This window comes from Coturnix japonica, chromosome 1 (genome assembly GCF_001577835.2).
Source record: "Coturnix japonica isolate 7356 chromosome 1, Coturnix japonica 2.1, whole genome shotgun sequence".
NCBI lineage: Eukaryota > Metazoa > Chordata > Aves > Galliformes > Phasianidae > Coturnix > Coturnix japonica.
Window position 1 is genome coordinate 109,706,405 of NC_029516.1, and position 22,387 is coordinate 109,728,791.

Genomic DNA, 22,387 nt, shown 5'->3' on the forward strand with positions numbered 1-22,387 from the left:
TTCCCTGAGCATGCTTCTGTCCCTGCATTGCTTGTCCAGGGAAAAGAAGGTGACTGGCTCAATTTGCTTGTCAGCACTGTCAAGATTTGCTCAGACAAGTCCCATGATAATCATCAACTGGCAGAAAATCCATTGTGATTACAGGGACACTATTCCAGTGATTAAGCATTTACTTTATCTTGAAATTTTCTAGCTTATTTCAGCCTTGGGTTTTCATTATGTTTCTTTCCACTAGATAAAGGTGAAAATGTACTGTCAGACATATCTTGCCTCATCTGTCACTAAATAATAGCTGGTCTTTTAAATCAGAAACCGGCATAAACTTCATTATCTATGAGAAATGACTGCTGAAATTTGTACTTGAACGGCTCTGCCAAAACTTTGTATGAGGTAGGATATACAATGAGGACCATCTAGTTAGGCAGCAATAAATAATTAAGACTCCCAGGTGTGGCCACTGGTAGAATAACTTACTTATATTTCAGTGCAGACACTAGAGAGAGACTTCCGTACCCTAGTGCATGCAACAAATGTGTTTGAACACAGTTATGTAAGTGAAAGGGCACAAATCTTAAATGTCAACCAATGTCTCCTGATTAGGTGGTGATTGTGCCAGGCAATGGTCATGGCAGAAAGGGTTCAGGAGATTTTTGAGCTATAGAAAAGTGAAGGAGAGCTTAATCCTTCCCTTTCCCCTTCCCTCAGAAATTATACTGGGGAAATACCTGAGTTGTATTCCAGAGATGGTTTCCTCTGGGACCTGCTGGTGAGGATGGAGCTCTGGAAGCAATTGGGCCTACACCTCCATGAGAACACACCAGTCACATTAGAACAACGGTTTTCCTTCTCTATTCCGTCATCCTGGGTTTTGAAAGGGAGGTTGTGCTTGTACTTATCTAACAGTAATAATCTAGCCTGTCTAATCAATGGATGAAATGCAGTAAGAGGACATTTAAGTGAATGTATTGAAAAAAACCAAGCTGTTGTTTGGCAGCCAGACACCAAACCTTCACTATCACTTTTTACTGCAGAGATGCCATAGTTAACACCCACTATGTCTGTGTTGCTGTATGACTTCAAGGTGCAAACTTGCAGTAGTTTAAAATGTTATGAAATGTGCTACTTTTGCTCATTTTGCTTGTAATAAGTAAGATTTGCTTTCAAAAAACAAGAACAAAAACAAAAAAACAACCAAAAAAACCCCCAACACTTCTTAAACAGTCAAGTAAAATTAGAGAAAGCCCCATTCAGAATTAATTTCAGACTAATCATTGTTCACGAGATTTTACAAATACCTTTTGTTAATGTGTTTTCCTGTCCTAATAAATTCTGCTTGCATAACTAATCTGGCAATCTACTTTGAAATCTAAATGCCATTGAGGCAAAAAGAATGGGCTTCTTTTTGGCAGAACATGAAGGATAACTAAAATATGCCCATGAATATTAAACATCTTCTCTTCTTTGAAGACTTCTTTTCACTGAGCAACCAGTTTTCCTAATGAAATAGCTTTCCAGTACTGTATTCGGGTGCCTTTCAGATTAAACCAGTTTAGTACCCACATGAAGCACCTTGATTTTTGAAAATGTCACCGAGGAATAAAATCTACATCTGAGAAGAAGAAATTAATGAATATGGAACTAGAAAATGAAGGTATTTCAATCAACTGCTGAAAATCATTTTCTGACATATCTCTTTTGAAGACAAGTTGAGGGAGCTGGGCTTGTTCAGTCGAGGAGAAAAGTCTCTGGGGAGGCTTCATTATGACCTTCAATTATTTAAAGGTAGATTATAAACAGGAGAAAAATTAACTTTTTTACATGGGTATGTGGTGATAGAACAGGGGCGAATGGTTTTAAACTAAAGGGGGAGAGATTTAGATTAGATGTTGGGGAATTATTTTCACTGAGAGTGTTGTGAAGTGCTGGAACAGGCTGTCCGGAGAAGCTGTGAATATCTCATTCCTGGAGGTGTTCAGGTTCATGTGGGTTGGGGCCCTGATCTAGTGGCTGGTAATCCTGCCCATGGCAGGAGAGTTGGAATTTGGTGATCCCTGAGGTTCCTTCCATCCTAATCTGTTTCATGCTTCTATGATTCTGTGGTCCTATGACTTTATGTCTTCTGGTCAAGCTCTACCTTTGGCCTGAAAATCTGGTAGTTTATATGTTATGAGTTGTCACAGCCAAAGGAACCATAACAGTACTGACAGATCACACGAAAAAAGTAGGCTGAGTGGATGGCTACTATAGAAATGTATATCCACTCACCAACAGGTTGCATTAGCAAAGCCAAGTTTTGTTAGACTTTGTGCCAACAAAAAAATACAAGAATACTACAAGGCTGAAAACGCTGATATCAAAGGAAGCCTCCACTACAGCAGCTCCAGGCCAAGGTTGGAAAAATCCAAACATGGCCCTCTAGTATAGCTTCTACATTTATCACCAACAGGCAGACTGATGTGTCCAAAGAGCATAAGAGGTGCTGTAATGTGATTTTATAGACTAGAAACAGAAAAGTGGCAGACAAGATCTGATGCAGGTAACCAGGGATAAAAATGTTGCATTGTTTGTGAGCTCGCAGCATGGCTTCATAGGGATGGGGAGTGGAATAGGCCCCTAGGGTTATTTTCCACAGGGCAGACACCTCTGGGTGTCCCCTCCTCTCTCTGTGTGCTGGAAGGCAACCCAGTTGCAACAACTACATTTCAGACATACAAGTTGAAAATAGAGATGAATCCTCTTCTGAGTGACTTAAAATCCAAGAGCACACAGAAAGCCCAGGGCTGAATAGGAGCAAGCCAGAAAACAGAGAGCCAGTCCAGTGGTTTTGTACATAGACAACAGGATTCTCACATAAAAAGAACTTGGTCTATTGAGAGAACTCATTGTACAACAAATCCACGTGAGACAGCTATGAAGTGTGTTATCAGGAGTGAAATGCTAGAGATGAACAAAAAGGCTTCTTTGAAGAGTAGAACAAAGTGATGTCTATCTTGTCTGCGGCTGTCACTTCCCTTGACAGCCATGGCCGGGCTGCTCTGTCCTGTTAGGAATGAGTCAATCCATTTTTTTCATCCTTATCTCTAAGTATCTGAAGCAGTGTAAGAAAAGGGAGACAAGAAATCCAGATCTGATTAGCAGAAATTTCATTTGATGAGTCCCTTCCTGGGTGAATAAAGAATTCAGCCCATTAAAAGATACTAATCAAAAAGGCAGTGTAAAACCGGACAAAAAGAGGAAGAGCAAGGAGTAAAAGGTTTATATGTTTGTTTGTTGTTTTTTAAAAGAAGAATAAAACACACAACACAACACAGCACAGTAAAACATTCCAATAAAGCATCCAAGCTTTTTCCTGTAAACAGGTGAAACTGAATTTAATTTTGTTTTCTATAGTATGGAGAAAAACCTTTTTCTTCCTTCAAAGCTGTGAGTTCTCACTTTCTAGATAGGAATCACTCCATTTCACCAAGGAGAAATGGATTGCTGTCATCTTAATTGTAACCAAAAGAGTTTTTTTCAGTAACTGTAAATAACAAGACTTGTAGAAAAGTGTGACACACTCAGAGTTTCTACATTCACCATGACAAAAGCCCATTTTTTCCCTCAAAAGATTTTGAAGCTGCGTCCCACATAAGGTGAAAGAAGATTAGGACTTTTTAAGAGTTTTTTTAAAATTTGCTGTACCTGGATCCAAACCACCTGTGTCCAAGTCACACAAACTGAGCCTGCCCTTACCTTTTGAGGTGTACTTCCTCCAGCCATGCACCCAGGCTCTGGGGACAGACAAGAACATCTCTGCCACAGCACCAAGATGCTTGTGAGCTTTGGGAGAGGGTGGTAAACTAATAGTAAACTTGGGAAGGGCAGGGTTGGGTCCTGGCCTGCTCCCTGCAGGTACAGCCTTGTCAGGCTCTGGTCTCTTTATCACCCCTGACCACACTCTGGTAAACCTAGGGAAGCAACTGTGGCTTCAGAAGGTACAGCTATGGTATTTTTGACCCAGCAACTACTTTATTCTATTCCTATGACCAGTCTGGTTGGAGCTCTGAGCACCTTGATTTAACTGTAGGTGCCCCTGTTCATTGCAGGGGAGTTGAACGAGATGGCCTTTAATGGTCCCTTCCATCTCTAACCATTCTATGTTTCTGCGATTTTATTCATTTACTAATCGTGGTAACATTCCTTCTTTTCTGATGATATTTTTCTCATGTCAGACAAGAAACATTCCTACTGCTCTGGAAGAAAATACACGGAAAAAAAAAAAATTAATTTCCAAGGTTCAGAATCATCCTTAGAGATTTCATTGTTTTTAATTTCTGATTTGCCTTAAGTAGATGCAAAATTACTTAAGATGCCAGAAGTGCACCATGCAAACAGCTGCTTTGCATAGTCTGTGGAGACTTCATTAAACAGTAATGAAAATAGGCAAACAAGGAAATACACATCAAGATTTTTGGAAACAAGAAAAGTACTTAAAGGGATGGCTGCTAGCAAAACACAAGTGCTCAACTTGATATTTGAGTTAATTTCTTAGAGGAGCTCTTGAGAAAGAATTGACATAACTTCTGGGTATTATTTTCAGAAAATAATTACTCGTATTAAAGATGACAATGCATTTGGACAACAATTTCACTAACCATAAAAGTGAATTCTGAAGAGGAAAGGCAAAAGGGAAAGCAATGAAAGGCAAGGAAAAGACTTTGTCACACTGAAACAAGGAAATCATCTTTGTCCCTGAGGAACTGAAAGGGAAGTAGAATCACCAAAGCTATATGGAGACAGCTGCTGTTCTCTTGTACGTATGTCTTTTTTGCTTGTTGGAGACTGTTATCCAGTATGCATAATTAAAACTGTCTTCATGACCTTTCTCTGAGATGAAATATATTTTCATATGGACTCACAGCTCCCTCACTCAAGCTGGCTCTGTTTTTCTGAAATCATCTAGGTTACTCAGGGAGAAAAATTTTAAATAGGCAGGTTTTTTATCAGATTTTCTCTACCTAAAAATCCATGGCTTGATTCAAGGAAGAGGAAATAGTCTAGGCCACCTTTAATCTTCAGAAAATTATTTTACTCATCCCTACTAAAAAATCAGATTAAAAAAAAAAAAATAGAAAAGGAGAGTTTTCTCTCTTCTTTATCTGATGAAAAGCCTTAGACTGTGCTGAAAGTCAATGGTAACTTAGCATCCATAGCTACTAGTTGCAGTTTGGTTAAACCTGGGCTTGGTAGGAGAGAGAAGGTAAATACATAGAAAGAGTAGAGGCAGACGATAAAAAAAAAAAAAAGTCAGTACAATTATTTTTTCTTCCTTAATACAAAGCAGAAAGTATCCATAGAATGCAGACAGCGTAAACTTGCTTCTCTACAACAACTTCTGTGCTCTGGAACATGTGTGAGTACATGTGATGTGAACTGTGTCTCAAATATGTCCAAAGAATCTCATATTGTACAGGATCTGAATCAGAATTTTGCTCCCAGTGAAGTCCTAACACAGAAATTTTATTATTGTAGTTATGTAAATATATTCCATAACAAGCAGGCTTCTTAGCTTCTTGGCCAGTCATTTATTGCATGAGCAGTTGAATGCTGACTTTATTTGCAGCAGAAAATGAATTTTCCTTTCCTGTCTTGGTCTGCCGTACTTCTCACTGTCAAGGTGGAGGGACAATAAATTCTACAGAAAATGTGTATTTATCATTGGCAAAAAATATACAGTGATCATTTTTTTCTCATCATTAGGTTCTCTCTCACTTGGAGAAACATATTTTTCTATAGCACTCAGCTGGAAACAGCTACATAAGGACATTTTCCTTGTTATAGTACAGCAATTCTCAGAGCATTTAAATCACCAAGCCTGTGCTAGGAAGCTTTATTCCAGTGTTAACTCCAGCTTCTACAGTAAAAATTTTCACTGCACTCTTGGGAACAGGAGGAAATGGTTGAATTTAGCCTAACTGTGTCTATAAATGCAGTGCCTAACTTTATTAAATAGTGATACTTAGTAGGCTAACGTACTGAACAGCCCTGGACAATAAGCTATAGCTAAGTCCACATTTCACACCAGTGAAATGTACAGGGAAAGGGAGAATGAAAACCCTTTAGAAACTCAGTGAAGGAGCAGCGAGGCAAATAGAGGAGTGGTAAAAATGCTGCTGCCAAGGGCATTCACATGGTGCTAAACCATGAAAAGTTGCTGCAAATGCAGCTTAAAAATGCTGATGTCACACAGGGTTTTGCCAAAATCCAACTACAGGATTCAAATTTGCATCAGCAAGTCTATGCACTCACAGCCATGGACGAGACTGTCCAGACTGAGAATGTATGTTAGATTGGAAAACCTTTTCACGCCTCTTTTTATGCCTTCATGAAACCGAAGTATAAGCAGAGGTGTAAGATTCAGTAAGATTCTGCTATAGACTCCATACTCTATACTTCTCCCATCCATGACAGGTACAAAGTGTTATTCTCATTGGCCTCTTCCCAATAACAGTTTTTGCTGATTTAAAACTAATTAGCATTTATTAGAAAAGTGGGTATCACTAACCTCTTGCCATTCTTGGCTTGAGTCCTCTCTGGCTTAAAAGAAAGTAAGCACTGATTTTTCTCTTCTTGTCTCCTATTTTAACATAGAGGAAATTGTGCACAAAATGTGCCAGACCTTCCTCACTTCAGGAAATCTCAGTGAGCAGGACCCAAGAATTTGCAGCTCCAAATGCTGCTAAATGCCCAGGTAGGGTGACTCCACAAGGAGAGGAATCAAGAATCACCTTGTACTTAGCAGTTTCTATAGCAGCTCTTTGCTAAAAGGGTGAGACCCTTGAACGAGTACAGCACTCGTCAAGGACTGCTGGAAAGGCCTAGATATCATAAGAAGATCCAACCATAAGTAGAACTCAGAATACTCACACTGAAGAATATTTAAGCAGGAACAAAAACACCTGGTTTTGTTCATTATATTGTTCTCTTCAGCTGCATCCATATGAAATCATGCGGAAGTGCCCTGATACATTCTAGTTCATAATTTCTGTTATTGTAGAAATAAGCTGTGTTGTGCCCAAATGAAAGAGAAAGCTTTAATGAGACGACCAGTGGATGGCTCAGGGCACGTCACTTGCTTTTAAGTGGAAAAGAGTAACACCTAGGTCAAAGCCTTGCTCCTTCTGAGGTTGGATGTATGAGGCCTGTGACCTGTGAAAGGACTGTCTCTGCTTAATGATTGACATTCTTATAAAGCCTGGTGCCTTAGGAATGCAGGAGCCAACAAGAAAAGCACATACTGTTCCGAACTGAAACCAAATAGTTTTCTTTGCTACTGAAGCTTTACCCTCTGCATTTGTTCACCTTGTTTATCTTAAGCACCATCTGGCAGTTCAGCGTGATACCTTTGTATCCAGAAATACAAAATAGTGCCAAAGAACAACCATTTAAGTCTGCCTTTTATACCTCATTTTATTTATGTTACATGCTTGTTTCAAAGCCTTTCTTTATGTTATTGATTAAAACATTAGGCTATCTAATTATTATTGGCAACACAAATCACTCTTTTATATCAAACTTACATCAATAGTTATTATTATGTTACTGATGGCTATATTATTATTATTACAATTTAACCTTGTATTCTATTTAATTTAAAACAATTTGAACAAAGAAATGTTTCTTTGTTTTCCTTTCTAATTGACAAATAAGGTTAGTATTCACCTCTGGGTAGTGGAACTGCCTTTATATATCCATAATATCCAAAGTTCATCCTCCTCACTTAAAGTAAACTTCTAGAACTATATGTCTGCAGGGAGTTATTCATATTACACTGTAGATACACTACAACTTTGAGATTATACTGAGAAGTTTAGTCAGTGCTCACTGTTTAACCTGTACCAGTATCAAGTTCTACTGATAAAAATATGTTCTCATTCATCTATCTCCTTTTCTTCTATATAGTATTTAACATTAAAATGCACCCCAAAAATCTGTACAGCTTGCTAAGACTGAAATCATAGGATCATAGAATCACCAAGGTTGGAAAAGACATAAAAGATCATCCAGTTCAACCGTTCACCTATAACCAATAACTTCCACTTAATCTGAAAGATTTGGAGATGAACTTCTCCTCTTTGGCAAGGACTGCCAGAGTGCTTAGTGTGATGTAGCAGTTTTACTCCTCTTGGATAAATGGCTATAACAGTATATGGTCACTGGCTCAGAATGGACAGCTGAGCAGCTGTCATAGTAACTGTGCCAAGGATAAGCATGCTGGGGATGTGCCATCTTGTCCTTGGTCCTCCAAGGCTGACCAGCCAGAATAATGGGGAAAAACACATAACCCCTTTAGTGTGATGCGGATGGTGAGTGAGCCTTACATCAAGCATCCAGGAGCATCTCTGCAACATAGCACTTCTTAATGGATCCCTCTATTCCCAGTTTATCTTAGATCTGTATTTCCAGCTAAACAATAAAAATGGCCTCCCCTTCTCCACAAGGCACTGAAAGAGCCATTGTTTAGGTTTAAGTGCCTGTAGTGTCACACTGCCAAAACTTAAATACTGTCTAGTTCCCCCAGGGAAACCTAGGGTGGGACATGTGCTTGTTAGAATAATGGAGTCATCTTTATGTACCACAGAAGACACCAACACCATCACTAACATTAATGATTTGATGCCTTCACAGATCATTTTTTCAAACTGTATTCACCAGAATGTGGTAATAAAACTACTTTAAAATGTGTTAGAATGACTCCAAGTGAAAGTGTTGTGGTCTGATATGGTTATGAAAGCACTTGGAAGCTAATTTGCTCTTAGGCCCATCAGCAGCAGTTGGGTTTAAATATAATGGTCATTTATCTTCATTTTTTATAGCTTTGGTAGTTTAACTTAGATGCTGGCATCATTAACTGGGCAAGATAAAAAGGCCTTGTCAGACGTGAAGCATCACATGCTTTCAGAACTCAATTATTTTTTTTTAACTGTGAGTTACCTGTGGAATTTTCTCTTAAAATCATAAGGAAATGTCATGTACAATTCAGACCATAATAATTGCAGCAGGCAAAAGGAAAGTGAAAAGTAAGAATCCAAGAAATTGCCCTTCTGTAGATAGGTAGAGTGCTCTCTTGGTGATGTTTTAAACAGCTTAAAATTGATGTATTTGAGGCTTTGTAGGTGCCAGTCTGGACTGTCTGGACTCCCAAACATCACCACATCCAAGGGGACATAGATTTGCTCAAAAGTACATGATGGAACTCACCAGCCTGTAGCTGTGTTGATCTCAAGCATCCCATTAATAAATCACTTCATGAATAAATCACTGCAAGTACAGTACAGGGAAGATCTCTCAAGCTAACAGGAGAATGAACAAACTGATCTAGCTTTTTCCAGTCCTGAATTTATAGAAGAAAAAATGATGTAATCTTTTGACATACTGATAATAAAATTAAGTTTCCCTTACAGTTTTCTACTTGAGACACAGGCAAGACATTTGCACACAGGAGAAGGGTTCTCATTAAATTTAATAGAGCTATTTTCAAAGTTTTACTTTGAAAGCATTAAGGGTTTGTTGAAAGCAACAACAGTAAAAATACTGGATAGTAATGTGACTATGTCGAGTGAGAATTTGATTAAGTGCTTTTTGCTATATCAGATTCACTCAGAGTGGGCTAAAGTGATCTGGGAACACAAACAACATTTCATTTCTTTGGAGCTAAATAAAGGCCAAGATAAACACTTCTGATGAAGATGTTTCTAGAACCATCACTTTTTTATAAGCACATACTAATGAATCCTCCAAACTCCTGTAGGAATACTTACATTTATTTGAATCATTTTATAGGTAGCTGCACTGAAATACTGGCAGACAAGGTTGACATTAGGACTTCACCCTTCTTTTGCCATCTAAACAAAAGTCTGGAGTCAGTTATGTTTTCATTGAGTATTTAAATAGATCTAAAATCATTTCACATTGGTTATATAGCAAATAGTGTATGCAAAATTCACAAACCTTTTAAGAGAATGGGTGGAAATGTTGGAATTTGTACTGAGATACTTCTGGGTTTTATTTCCTATTTTAAGTTTCTAGCATAGAAACAGCATCAACTGCAGAGCTTGATCACTTGCATTCCAAACAGCTACAGGAATATGCAATGAGACTGAAACAGGTTTAGAAGAGAATGATATGCATAATGTTAGTTGCTAATTTATGCATGTTTGATCAGAATTAATATATATATTAATTACTTTTTATTCAGCCAATTCTAGATGGTGTGCATTAAGAGAAGGTCTACAGAGAACTAAAAACTAGCATATTATTCTTCAAGACACATCTGCAGAAAAAAGAGCTGTATTGTTTAAGCCCCCGAACTCTGACTATAGGGCTCTGTTGTATCATCTGGTAGACATGATCCCATTTCTACCAAACAATGGAATTTAATTACAAACACTTATGAGTGAGTCATAAGCAATGAGGTACTCACAGATGGTAAGTCCTTTAACAGCTTTCCCTGAAAATTAAAAGCAGATAGTAAGGTACCCCAGGGAAGACTGCAGGCTCTGCAGTTTCCTAGGGTACATGAGCCTTTCTAAGATAACAAAGGATTTTCTAAGGTGTTAAACAATAAAACAAATTGATCCAGTTCTGTGTAAATAAAAGTAGGTTGTAGCCTCAAATGTTACACACCACATTGACAGTGTTTTCAAAAAGACTGCTTGTCTAATTATATCACGTTTAGTAAAAACAGTGAAAAACATGTAATTAAAGATGTTACCCACTAATGAAATTTATGGATTATATTGCTTTTTATTCACTATTTCAATATAATTAAGCAGAAAATCTCTTCTGATAGGCTTGAAAAAATTCTGTTCCAGTATAAAGCAGAGGCATTCATTCTTCTTCAATAGGAGTTCAGTGACAGAATCTTGCAATGGTTTTATTCTATTGCTAAAGGATACTTCAGAATCTTCATTTTAAAATAGTACTCCATCTGATAGTAAAGGATCTTTTCTGGTATAAGCATGGGAAAGAAAATAAACAATTTTTAAATCAAAACACTTAGCTTCAGTTCTAGTACCCCACAAAAGCCTTTGCAAATAAAAACCCATGAAATGTGACACAGATAAAAATGTGCCCTTCAGTCCATGGCTCAGCAATGATATCATGAACTCTACAAAATCACAGAAAAGGAGAATAGAAAAGTAATATAATTTGAATTAAGAACACGCAATAGAATTAATGAACAACAGTTCTAAAACAATCAAACAGAAGTATTTTTCGCCAAATCACAAATCATTAATGGGGATAATTTAACAGTAGATGCAATTCTCAGATCCAAAGGACTACAATAAATAAAGTGGATCAGCAATAGTTTGGTAGTAAGATACAGCTGGAATCAATGCTTCAGGAGGACCATGAACTGCTGTGAAGTTAGGAGGCTGAATGGGGAACTGTTGCCCCTTTCTTAAAGGCCAGCTGCATACATATACATTGTAGCGCGTTATACAAAAAACGCGGGTAGAATTGGCTGCTGGTTTGACACAAGATGACATGAGGTCTTCCTTTTCAGTTTGATCATTGTGATATCATTCAGTTGGGGCAGAAACCCAAAGGACAATGAGAAACATTCAATGGCCTCCTGAAATTATCTGAAGTCTGACTGCAAGAGTGGTCGCTCTACAATTTGTCTGGGAAGAAAATATTTCAAAGGAACTCACTGCCGACCTATTTCCAGTAATGGCAATATCCTAGAAAGAATTAAATTATTGTATGTGTGTAAGGGTTACCACATAGATTGTTTGGCTGATCTTTCCTGTGTGCTTGGTTTTTGTATGTTTGGTTTTTGTTTTTTTGTTTTTTTTTTTTTTCTTGTACCCACATGGAGTAGAAAGAAGTGGGAGTGCCTGTGGTGATTGACTGAAAAGTTCTCATGAAAATATTAGGTCTGATAACAGTAATCTCCTTTAGAAGTATGATGGTAATTATTTTAGCGCAGTGAAATGCACAATGAAAAGAGGAAACTGACAAGGCAAATTACAGTATTTTAAGTGTAAATGAAGCTCTAGACCAGTAGATGTGTAATTAGCCAATCAAAAACTATCACAAGTGAATTTTTGTATTCATTGTTTCTCTCCACTTGCAGTGGCTTAAATATGCCTTGAACCTTAAAAGGAGGAGAATGACACTTGCTAATCTACTTTTCCTATTGGAAGGCTCTATGGGTACCTCTATCTGTAGCATATTTATCCCCCATCTTTTAACATAACCGCATTTCCCTTTTGCTTTCATAGAATCATAGAATGATTTGAGTTGGAAGGGACACTTAAAGGCCATCTAATTCAACTCTTCTTCACTGACACCTACAGCTACATCAGGGTGCTCAGTCTTGTCTGACCTCACCTTGAGCATCTCAGAGGAGTATCTACCACCTCTCTGGTCAACCTGTGTGAGTACCTTACTACTTTTACCATAAAAACAACAAAAGTAAACCCAACCTTTACTTAAATCAAATATAAGCCATTTTCCATTGTCCTATCATAGCAAATCCTACTGAAGAGTCTGTCCACTCCTTTCTTATAGCCACCACTCTCCTGCAAGGTGGCTACCCCTTGAGGTGATGGAGTGCAGAGCAATCTCCAGACCCAAGATAAACCTTTCCAGAAGGCTTTGTTCCAGTCCTGAGCACTTACACCTTAGCAACTGCACTAGTTGAGTTTAGTTTTTTCTGACCCTCTGTTCTAGAAGAAAGACATGGGCCAAGGTTTCTTGTTAGAACCCTGAAAGAACTCATATATCTACTCCAGAAGCTGGTGAACAAAAACTGCAAAAAATCAGGCTTCATAGGAGGTCAGGTTTGAAAGATGTTTGAAATGTGGGTGTCTGTAAAGGCTTGTGTAAGTGATATTCAGTGAATCCATTTAAATCCCAAACATTTTCTTTTCTAACCTTAGCTCCACTCTCTTGGATGTGAGATCACACAAGAAGCACGTTCATTCATTCATGTGTCTTCACATTCTTTCAATTTTCCATTCCTTTTCAATTTTCACGTATAACAGAATCATAGAATGGCTTGGGTTGGAAGGGACCTCAAGGATCTTCATGTTCCAACACCCCTGCCACAAGCAGGATTGCCAGCTGCTAGATCAAGTACTAGATTAGGTTGCCCAGGGTCCCTTTCAACCTGGCCTTAAACACCTCCAGGGATGGGGCACCCACAACCTCTCTGGGGAACCTGTTCCAGCACCTCACCACTCTCTCAGCAGTCTAAAGCTCCCTTTGCTGGTATTCCCTAGATGGGCTACATCCAAAATAAGAGCAGGTACCAAATACTGTGAAAAAGAATGCTTTGTAATATAATTATTATTATTATTATTTTTCCCCCAAGCATGGGATAGAAAGATTGAAATAACATTGCAAAAGTCTATTGTTTTTTATGGAGAAAAAGTTTTTGAAAAACGTATCATGAAATACACAAAAAATCATGCACTTATGAAGTGTCATGACTTCAGATGAGGCATTTCTGAAACATTATCTCATTTAGTAGCACTGGGTACCAAACAGAATCCTCATTTAGTCTGTGGTTTTAATATGGTTTGGGAATTTCTAATTCTGCGCTGATAGCACTCAGTGTTCACAAGCACCACATCTGTGCTATCAAAATAGAATGGAAATTAAATTATAAATGACCTCTTGCAACACATAAAGGCAAATACTGAGTCCCCATTCTTATCCTGTGAGCTTTAGCTAGGTGCTTGGTTCAGGTGGCCAAACAATACTGCAGCACATAAACTGAGGGGTTAATTCAGTCTTTTGGGCATCCTGGTCTGGTGGTTGGTGACCCTTCACATAGCAGAAGGGTTGAAACCAGATGATCATTTTGGTCCTCTTCAACCCAGGCCCTTCTGTGATTTAACAGAAGTTCTGGCCTATGAAACCCTTTTTGAGATTAGGTGGTTCATGATTGTGAGGAAGGGTAGAAGATTTTCTTGATTGTCCAACATGTTGTGTTTTTTAAAAACATATTAAAAAGTGATAAATGAGCTTGAAATGCTGTGAAATGTATTTAAATGTGCTTCTATCCTCAAAAAGCATGACTCCGGAGGCAAATAAGTAGAAGTTATTAAGAAAATTTCACCACAAGTTTTTAATAGTTCTGCGGGTATTTAAAATCTAAAGTAAAGTTATCTTAATGTACTTGTTTATTCCTACTTGCAAAATTTAACGAGAAACCACAGGACAGCTCAATTCCCTGCAAATGCATAAAATAAAACCAGACAATAAAATGCAGAAGACAAACTACCCATTTCCAAGACTTCACTCAAAGTAAATCCAAAATACTTTTTTTCTGTGAGTCCTAAGCATATTACTTCTCCTTTTCTCATTACTTCCTTTTTCCTGGATAAATATCAGATCAGAAAGGGATGATCCAAGAACAGAGGCTCAACAGCTACTCAGACAGACCTGAGGCCTGCATTCTTCAGGTACCCCTCTGCTGCTGATCATGTTTCAGTTAGGCAATGATCTTCTCCCTGGTTGTTTTGATGTAACTAAGGTACACACAGTATCCGCCGTTCATTTGTTCAGCAGCGTCCTCATTCATACACAAACGAAACAGACCTGAGGCCTGCATTCTTCAGGTACCCCTCTGCTGCTGATCATGTTTCAGTTAGGCAATGATCTTCTCCCTGCTCTTAGATCATAAACATCATAATCAATGTTATTTTAGATCAGATCATAAAATCACAAACCCCAACAGGTCTAGTTTTCGCTCTGTTGCCAAGAGAGGTAGTAGATGCACCTGGAGACACTCAAGGTCAGGCTGGACAGGGCTCTGAGCACCTGATGTAGCTGTAGGTGTCTCTGTTCATTGCAGGGGAGTTGGACTAGATGGTCTTTAAGGGTCCCTTCCAACTCAGACCATTCTATGATTTTATGAACAGGTTTGTCATTCCTTTGTAAGTGATATCTGAGCAAGGTACTCAGGAAGTCACTTGGCAAATGTAGTCAGTAATTTCACTGCAGTCCATAGGAACATAAGATTGTAAGCCTCATTTTATTTATGCTGACATCATAAACATGTCCTATCCCTGTTACGTGGAAGCATTTCTGTTACAAGCTGGTTTGAAATAAAGAGTGAAAATGCATCAGTCTATATAAACTCATGGCAAAATCTCCACCATTCACCTTCAGTTGTTGAGACAAAATAGCAAGCAGAAAGGCTGGTAAACTGTTTGTTATTTCTCATTTAAACCATATTGATGAAAGCAAAGTGTCAAGAGCTATTTATATTGTTGAAACATAAGAGGATCAGCCTCATATACTTTTCTTATGTAAGTACAATTATGAAAAAAATCTCCGTCCTAAAAGATTTTACAGTCAGGGTAAGACATTACAGACATCAAACACAGAGGGAAGTACTGGATAGTGATTATCCTAAAATGGAAACATCCGAATCCAGTGATTGGCTTTAATTACCTACATATCTTCTCACAGACGCATGATAAAATCTCAGAAGGTTGTTTTGATGTAACTAAGGTACACACAGTATCCGCCGTTCGTTTGTTCAGCAGCATCCTCATTCATACACAAACGAAACAGTCTGTTTGAAAGGATCCTTGTTTCATTGCTTTGTAGTTCCTCCAGTTGGTAATGTTTTCCTTGACTTGTGACACTGAAAAGTACAAACACTTCTGAGCCACCCTTTCAGCCCCTTTCACACCAAGCTTTCCATCTTAGTAATTAGTGCCTCTGAGATATCTTCATTTTTCTAGCTTAATATTTTAGATAATCACTTCATTATTCTTTTCAAAGTTGTAGTGCTTCTATTAATTAATTAATAATAAATGACACACAAATGGAGAAAGCATAATTAAAGTGCTATGTATAATACGAGATCTAAAAGTCTGATATTTACTTCTCTGAGATTATCTCTCAGTCATAGTGTTTTCACTCATTTCTAGTAAGCTGTGCATTGTAATGGCAGAAATGTTTTTAAAAGCATCAGATGTAAGACTGAGTCAAAATGTCATAAAGGTCAGTAAACTTGTTCATAGGAAAACTACTTAAATTCAAGAGCAAGTATCCTGGATAGTGGGCATGATCACAGGTTTCTAGCCAGTCAAGAAAGAATTTGACATGCTGAGGGGATAATGACTCAGGAATTTGTTTCCAGTAAACTCAATTTGCAATAGATATAAGACTTGCACTCATCTTGAATAAAGCTGGATAAAGCATTAAAAGTGAGAGCAAAGGAAGCACACATGTATCACTGCAACCAGGCTGCCAGAAAAGTAGCTTAATTTTAATATCTCTAAGCCAGCAAAAGGGTGACTACAGCATCAAAGGTATTCACTAAAGCAATGCTGAGGCAGAATTTTGATAAAAACCACAAGAAAAAAATAAAAATAAAAATCAGAGAACTTGAAATAAAACTAAAGATAAATTTATGCATAGACACCACAGAATGCAATTTTCCTCTCTGAATGTATTTACTGAATATGATCTTCAGTTCTTCAGCTACTATTTTGAGATTCTTTTTCAATAAGCATCTGAATAGCTTTAGCCTCTGAAAGTGAAAAATACGAAGCTTCAACTGTCAAGCTTTATAACCTTGTGCACTGAATACAAATCTTTCTCACCAAAAGAGTGAGGTAAAACACAGAACACCTTAATTACTCACTGACTTGATACACTGAAGTGCCATTAACATTCAGGACTCTATCTTAAATTAATTACAACACAGGAAGACTTGGCTCAGAGGTCATTTAGAAAAACATCTGGGCAGGAACATGAAGAAGGAGGCTGGCAGGACATTCTGAAGAGGAAGATGAATGCTTGTTGGTTCTGGGATCCAAAAGCACCCTCAAAGAACCTTGATTAAGGAGACTTAAGATACCTATGTGTTTTTATAGGGTGTATTTTATTGGAATGCTTGTAAATAAGATTTCTGACACAAGATCGGCACTTTGGGACTAATTTTCAGCATCCTTTTATTTGTAAAAATCCCTTCTTCTAAGGTCTTTATGTTGTGTTTGACTTTCAGCTGTGCATATGAAAGCTGTGTATCTATCTTGGTGCCTTAGGCGGGTCACTCTCAAGACAGTTTGATAGGGAAGTGTGGTTGGTAGAACTGGATGACAACTAGGTTACACTTGCTACAAAAGCTGACTCTTTTCTCCCCAGGCAAAACAGGGCAAGATACTGAACCTCCAGGTTCTTGCCCTGAGGCACCTGTGAATGGGTGGCCATGTCCAATACCTCCTCCTGTGTGAAGTCCTCCCAGACACAGGGAAAAGTTCCCAATGCACAGCATCACTCCTGCAGCAGGTAACACACAGGCCTTTTCACTTTCTCCATATACTGACCTTTTCTTGCTGGGAACCTCTCACCCTCAGAAAAGTCACAGGTATTCTTCTTCCCCTTGGTGCTGTTAAATTTGGTTGCCCAAGAAGTGGTAGGTGCCCTGTCCCTGGAGACATCCAAGGTCAGGCTAGATATGCTCTGCACACTCAGATCTACATGTAGATGTTCATTGCAGGGGAGCTGGACTAGATGGCATTCAAGAGTCCCTTCCAACTCAAACCATTCTATGATTCTGTGATTATAAATAGATGACACTAAAGCAGGACAGATTCACACCAATATTCAAACCTAAAAGGCCTCCCATGTGCAGTCCCTCCAACAAAGAAGAATGGTATATTTAGCTTATTTTCACTTCTACTGCAGGTTGTATGCACCTAAAACCAAGTAGGAGCATGCCTATGCCATTTAGAAGTGTGCATGGGCACTCCTGGGGGCATATCATCCCATGTGCATTAGGGATGTGGGTATATGGCCACTAAGTTTATCATTAACTGGAACCCCACAGGAAGCATGCCTGCACTGGTGGCAGACCATGCCCAGCCAGCTAGGCCTGCCTTTCAAAAAGCTGGCATCTCTCTATCCCTGTTCTTTTGTATCGTAGCAGTAACAACTTCACACTAACAAATTCACTACCATCACTTTTTCCCAGACTGTACACTGATCCCCTTTGCCTTTCCCCTTACAGTAACAATGCCTCCAGAGGGATGGAGCTCACCAAGGAGAATCAGCTGGATCACACTAAGGAGCAGAAAAGCAGTGGTGCTCAAGGCTTCACAGTCATCAGGGCAAGAAGCGTGTGTTGCTTAATGCAATGAAACTGGTACCCCATGCAGCAACATGATTCTGAGGGCATATGGTCAAATGCAGTGCATGTTTTTCTACCAGAACTGGTTTGTGTACCACACAGCTCACGTGATGCTTACAGCAGATAACAAATGCTGAGCAGTGATTTCCAACCTCACTTGTGTCAAGTGGTTCCATGTTGCTGCATCAATCTGTGCAGCTTGGACCTTGAATCAGCACATCTGGGAGCTGTGGGGCTGGTGCCTGTACTCAGCCCAGCAGTGCAACACAGCTGTGCTGCTGTTAATCAGCAGCCGTCTCCATGCAGAAGCAGTTCAAGTGCCTTTGCACTGTGGTTGCCAGCAGTCTGCTTTCCGAGTTTATCCCATTTGGTGCTTGAAGTACTTGCGGTTACTCTGTCTTCCGTTACTCTGATGTTAAGTATGGTATAACAAAAAAACATCCAAAATATGATCTCAAAACATCCCTTCTTGTCCAAGAATAATTTTAAGCACTCAGTCCTCATGAAATGCCCACAGTGGCTATTTTAGAGTTGCGTTCCTTTCTAAAATCCTTTGTGCTTCCATACAAAAAAAGCCTTTTTTTGTCAGCAGCCTCCATTGCCAGCTCTGTTGCAAGCTGGAAACCAACCTTTACAAAAGATTAACACAAGCAGAGCAAGAGCTGCCAGGCAGCCCAGCAGTGCTGCCACCTCTGTGAGACACAAACCATCATGCTAATTAATGCAGTGCAAGATCAAAAGGAGATGTACCCACACATAGGCTATTCAAGTGCAGCAATTACTTTCTGAACTCCAAACGGAACTTTCCCTTGAGCCAAGCAGACATATACTTTCCTTCACTGTGAGGATGCGTTGTTGAAGACAGCTAGGGTCATTTTGCAGAAAACGAGCACTTTTGTTAAGAGGAGGCTGAGTTTAAATCCCTTCCCCCTTGCACACAGTGACTAATATTTCACTTCAGATGTGGTCTCAAAATAGAGAGAGGGATCCAGAAGTGTGCTAAGCATCAGCTTTATTAGTGTCTTTGTGTTTTATGAGAGCCCACCTTTTCCACACCTGAGCACACTTCTAAAGGTACACAAGCCAATGGAAGGCTTTTTGTCGTAAACAACAGGCAGTTTCACCAGGAGAGAATCAGCTTTGCCAATGAACGATGTGATTTCTTCTGGATTCCTGGCAGCTAAAATATCTGTGCTCCAATACCAACAGCACAGCAGCCCAGTTCCCCTCCTTTCCAATGCAGAAGTGGAGCACTGACTTCAGTGGGGAGCGTGATGAATCTCACAGTCTCTCCAGTTACTGCATTTTTCTTACACTTCCAGTGTTCACATCACAGGATAAACAGAGGTTTTGAATCAATTAGTGAGTGTTTGTAAAGTTCCCTCCAATCTAAACAGCCAAGTGCAAGCTATTATTAAATTCTTGTTATAATTTTGCTATCGTTAATCATTCTGCTTTATAGGGGGAGGACAGCTGACAAGCTCCTTAAAATTTCATTCACTTCTATTAATCAGAACTATTAAACAAACCTTTCCCAGGATGAATATATTAAACACCACCAAAAGCTAATTGTTACATTATGCATATTATCGCTCATTTTTGACCCACTTGATTAACCAAGCCATGGGGTCATCTGTGTTATTTCTCTTGGACAAAGAAATGAATCAGAGTCAAGTGCTCTGGAAGAAGTGCATGCAGTGCAGAGCTCTGCACGCAAGGGCAGCCCAACAAAAGCTGTTTATTCCCTCACAGACACCATCTGCTTTCAGCCAAGGCCCAGCTCTTGTGCTCTTGCTGCATATTTTCTGTACAGTGCTGCCTATGTTGTTGCTCAGTGAGCCCAGTTTTGCCTTGACGTCTTTCCACACTTTTTGGGTGTTCCTTGGGAGAAAGCATTGAGGGTAGGAGGGCCCTACAGAGGGATGTGGATAGCCTGGATTGATGGGCTGAGGCCAGTTGTATGAGGTTCAACAAGACCAAGTGCTGGGTCCTGCACTTTTGGCACAGTGGCGATAGGTTGATGGTTTATCTAGATGAACTTAGTGATCTTTTCCAACTTTAATGATTCTATGATTCTATGATTTAGATGCCAGCCCATAGCCAGCCTCTGTTCTCCTCCATGTTGTTTCCTCTGACACACTGTGTTGTGTATATTCTGTGTGTGTTTTCATCTGAGCAATTTTCCTTCCAGAATGTCTTACTTTAAGAAAAAAAACTAATACACATCCACATCGAAGCTCTTGGAAGCCTCACCACAGGTGAATATTTACAGTGTGGTCTGGGGATGAAATTTGCAAGAAATTTATATTCAGAAAGACTGGGCAGGCACAACACAAGACTTGGCCAGGATACAGCAGCTTTCACTGTGATTATTTCAATGCCTATGCTCAGTTGTCTTAGATGACTGGTTCTGAAAGGACTTCCACATAAGAGATGGAATTGTGCCTTTTTTTTTGCTAAGCAGAATATAAACAGGAGATGAGGGAAAGGTGGGAGTAAGTGAGTATTGGGTGTGGGAGAAAAATGAATGTTCTTGTCCTCTTTACGCACTGCATCTGAAAGCCTCCTGTCACTGCCAGCCGTCTGTCATCAGTCACACTTCCAGCTTGTCTGCCAGAAAGGCAGAGAGAAATTGCTCTGCATGGAAGTTAGCGACTGTTTTGAGTAATCTGAATTCAATCCGCAGATCGCTCCCATGAACCTGTGTTAATCCCAGCGGTCAGCAATCTCTCATGCTGCTCTCTGCCTGTCTATTCACTGAAGGAAAGAAAACTTCTACAGCTCTTCTGCCAGTTCTCTCCTCTGCTGTCACTGCAGGAGACATTGGTACCTGCTGTGCCTGTGTGCCTTAAGGAACACAGAACTTGACTGGGAGGGACTTCAGGCACTTTTCTTCTGCAGAAAGTTATTTCATAGCGTGTATGAAAAATGCGTATCTTTCTTTCCTTCTACATGTGTACTGCAGCTGGAAAATCTTTAATCTGGCAGTTTTGGCAGTGTGGTCTGATGGTACCAAAATCTTTTGACATGAGCCTCAGGTGACCCAACACCCATGGATGTAGCATCTCCATTTCAAACCCAAAGCTCTATGTGGAAATTTAAATTAGAAATAAACAAAAATCTATGACGGCATTATTCAAGTCATTAAGAAGGATTCAGCAAACCCTGCTATGTTCCTGGTCCTGAAACAAAAGCCATGTGGGCTGGAGCTCATGGGAGCTCTGTGGGCTGAGGCACTGGGCTGTGCAGGCATGAGCTAAGGCAGTCACAAATGAATGTAAATGACAACTTTGCCCTGCACAGCACTCAAGAAAAGGTCTGACGTGAGCACATCATTGATTGTGATGAAAGAGTTAGGCTTCTTTCTCTCTTCATGTTTTCAAAATAGTTGGATGAGCAGGACGGAGAGGCACAGGAACATCACTTTGACTTGGTGTTATCAAATGGTACACAGGATATTCCTGCAACAATACAAGTAGTTGCTGAACATCTTCTGTTCATCTCTCACACCTCCACCTTCTCATACTCAAGCTAATAATTTGATGAATCACTGCTATTATATTACAATCCCCTAAAATCACATTGGCAGGCTAGATTGACATCTGTATATTTTCCTCAGTCTCAGAAAACTGTTTCATAACATATAACAAAAAAAGGTGAAGAGCTCTGAAAACATCTTTCATAATCTCTTCCTTGTTTCAGTTATGACATTCCCAATCTATTGGCTGTTCTGACTGCAGATGGTATTAACTGGCTGCGCAAAATCATAGCGTGTATTTTTAAAGTTTAATTTTCAGCTCTTTGAAAGGGTAAATAACATCTGGACAAGTGGAAATGGTTTTAAGTTGAAGGAGGGAAGATTCAGGTTGGATGTCAGGGGAAAGCTCTCTATTATGAGAGTGGTGAGGTGCTGGAACAGCGAGAGGCTGTGGATGCCCCATCCCTGGAGGTGTTCAAGGCCAGGCTGGATGGGGCCCTGGCCAGCCTGGTCCATTATTAAATGTGGAGGTTGGTAGCCTTGCCTGTGGTGGGGGTGTTGAAGATTCATGATCCCTGAGTTCCCTTCCAACCCAGGCCATTCTGTGATTCAGTGATTCTGTGATAAAGTAGTGTTTTTTGACACCTACTTTCTTTTGGTGCTGCCATAAGATGCATCTTTGAGGCTTCCTAGCTTCTTAGAGTGAAGGCCTAATACTATCCAAGCAACAGTGTGCTGCTGTGTAGAGTAGCCAAATGATAAGT

At 39.5% G+C, this 22,387-nt stretch overlaps 1 long non-coding RNA gene across 1 annotated transcript; it reads left to right on the forward strand.

Moving 5' to 3' along the window:
- The first annotated feature begins 1,547 nt into the window (after positions 1-1,547).
- Positions 1,548-18,607, forward strand: LOC107325673. Its single transcript, XR_001559740.2, has 3 exons — positions 1,548-1,651; positions 17,161-17,304; positions 18,026-18,607. It is a non-coding gene; the product is annotated as an uncharacterized LOC107325673 (long non-coding RNA).
- The last annotated feature ends 3,780 nt before the right edge of the window (positions 18,608-22,387 follow it).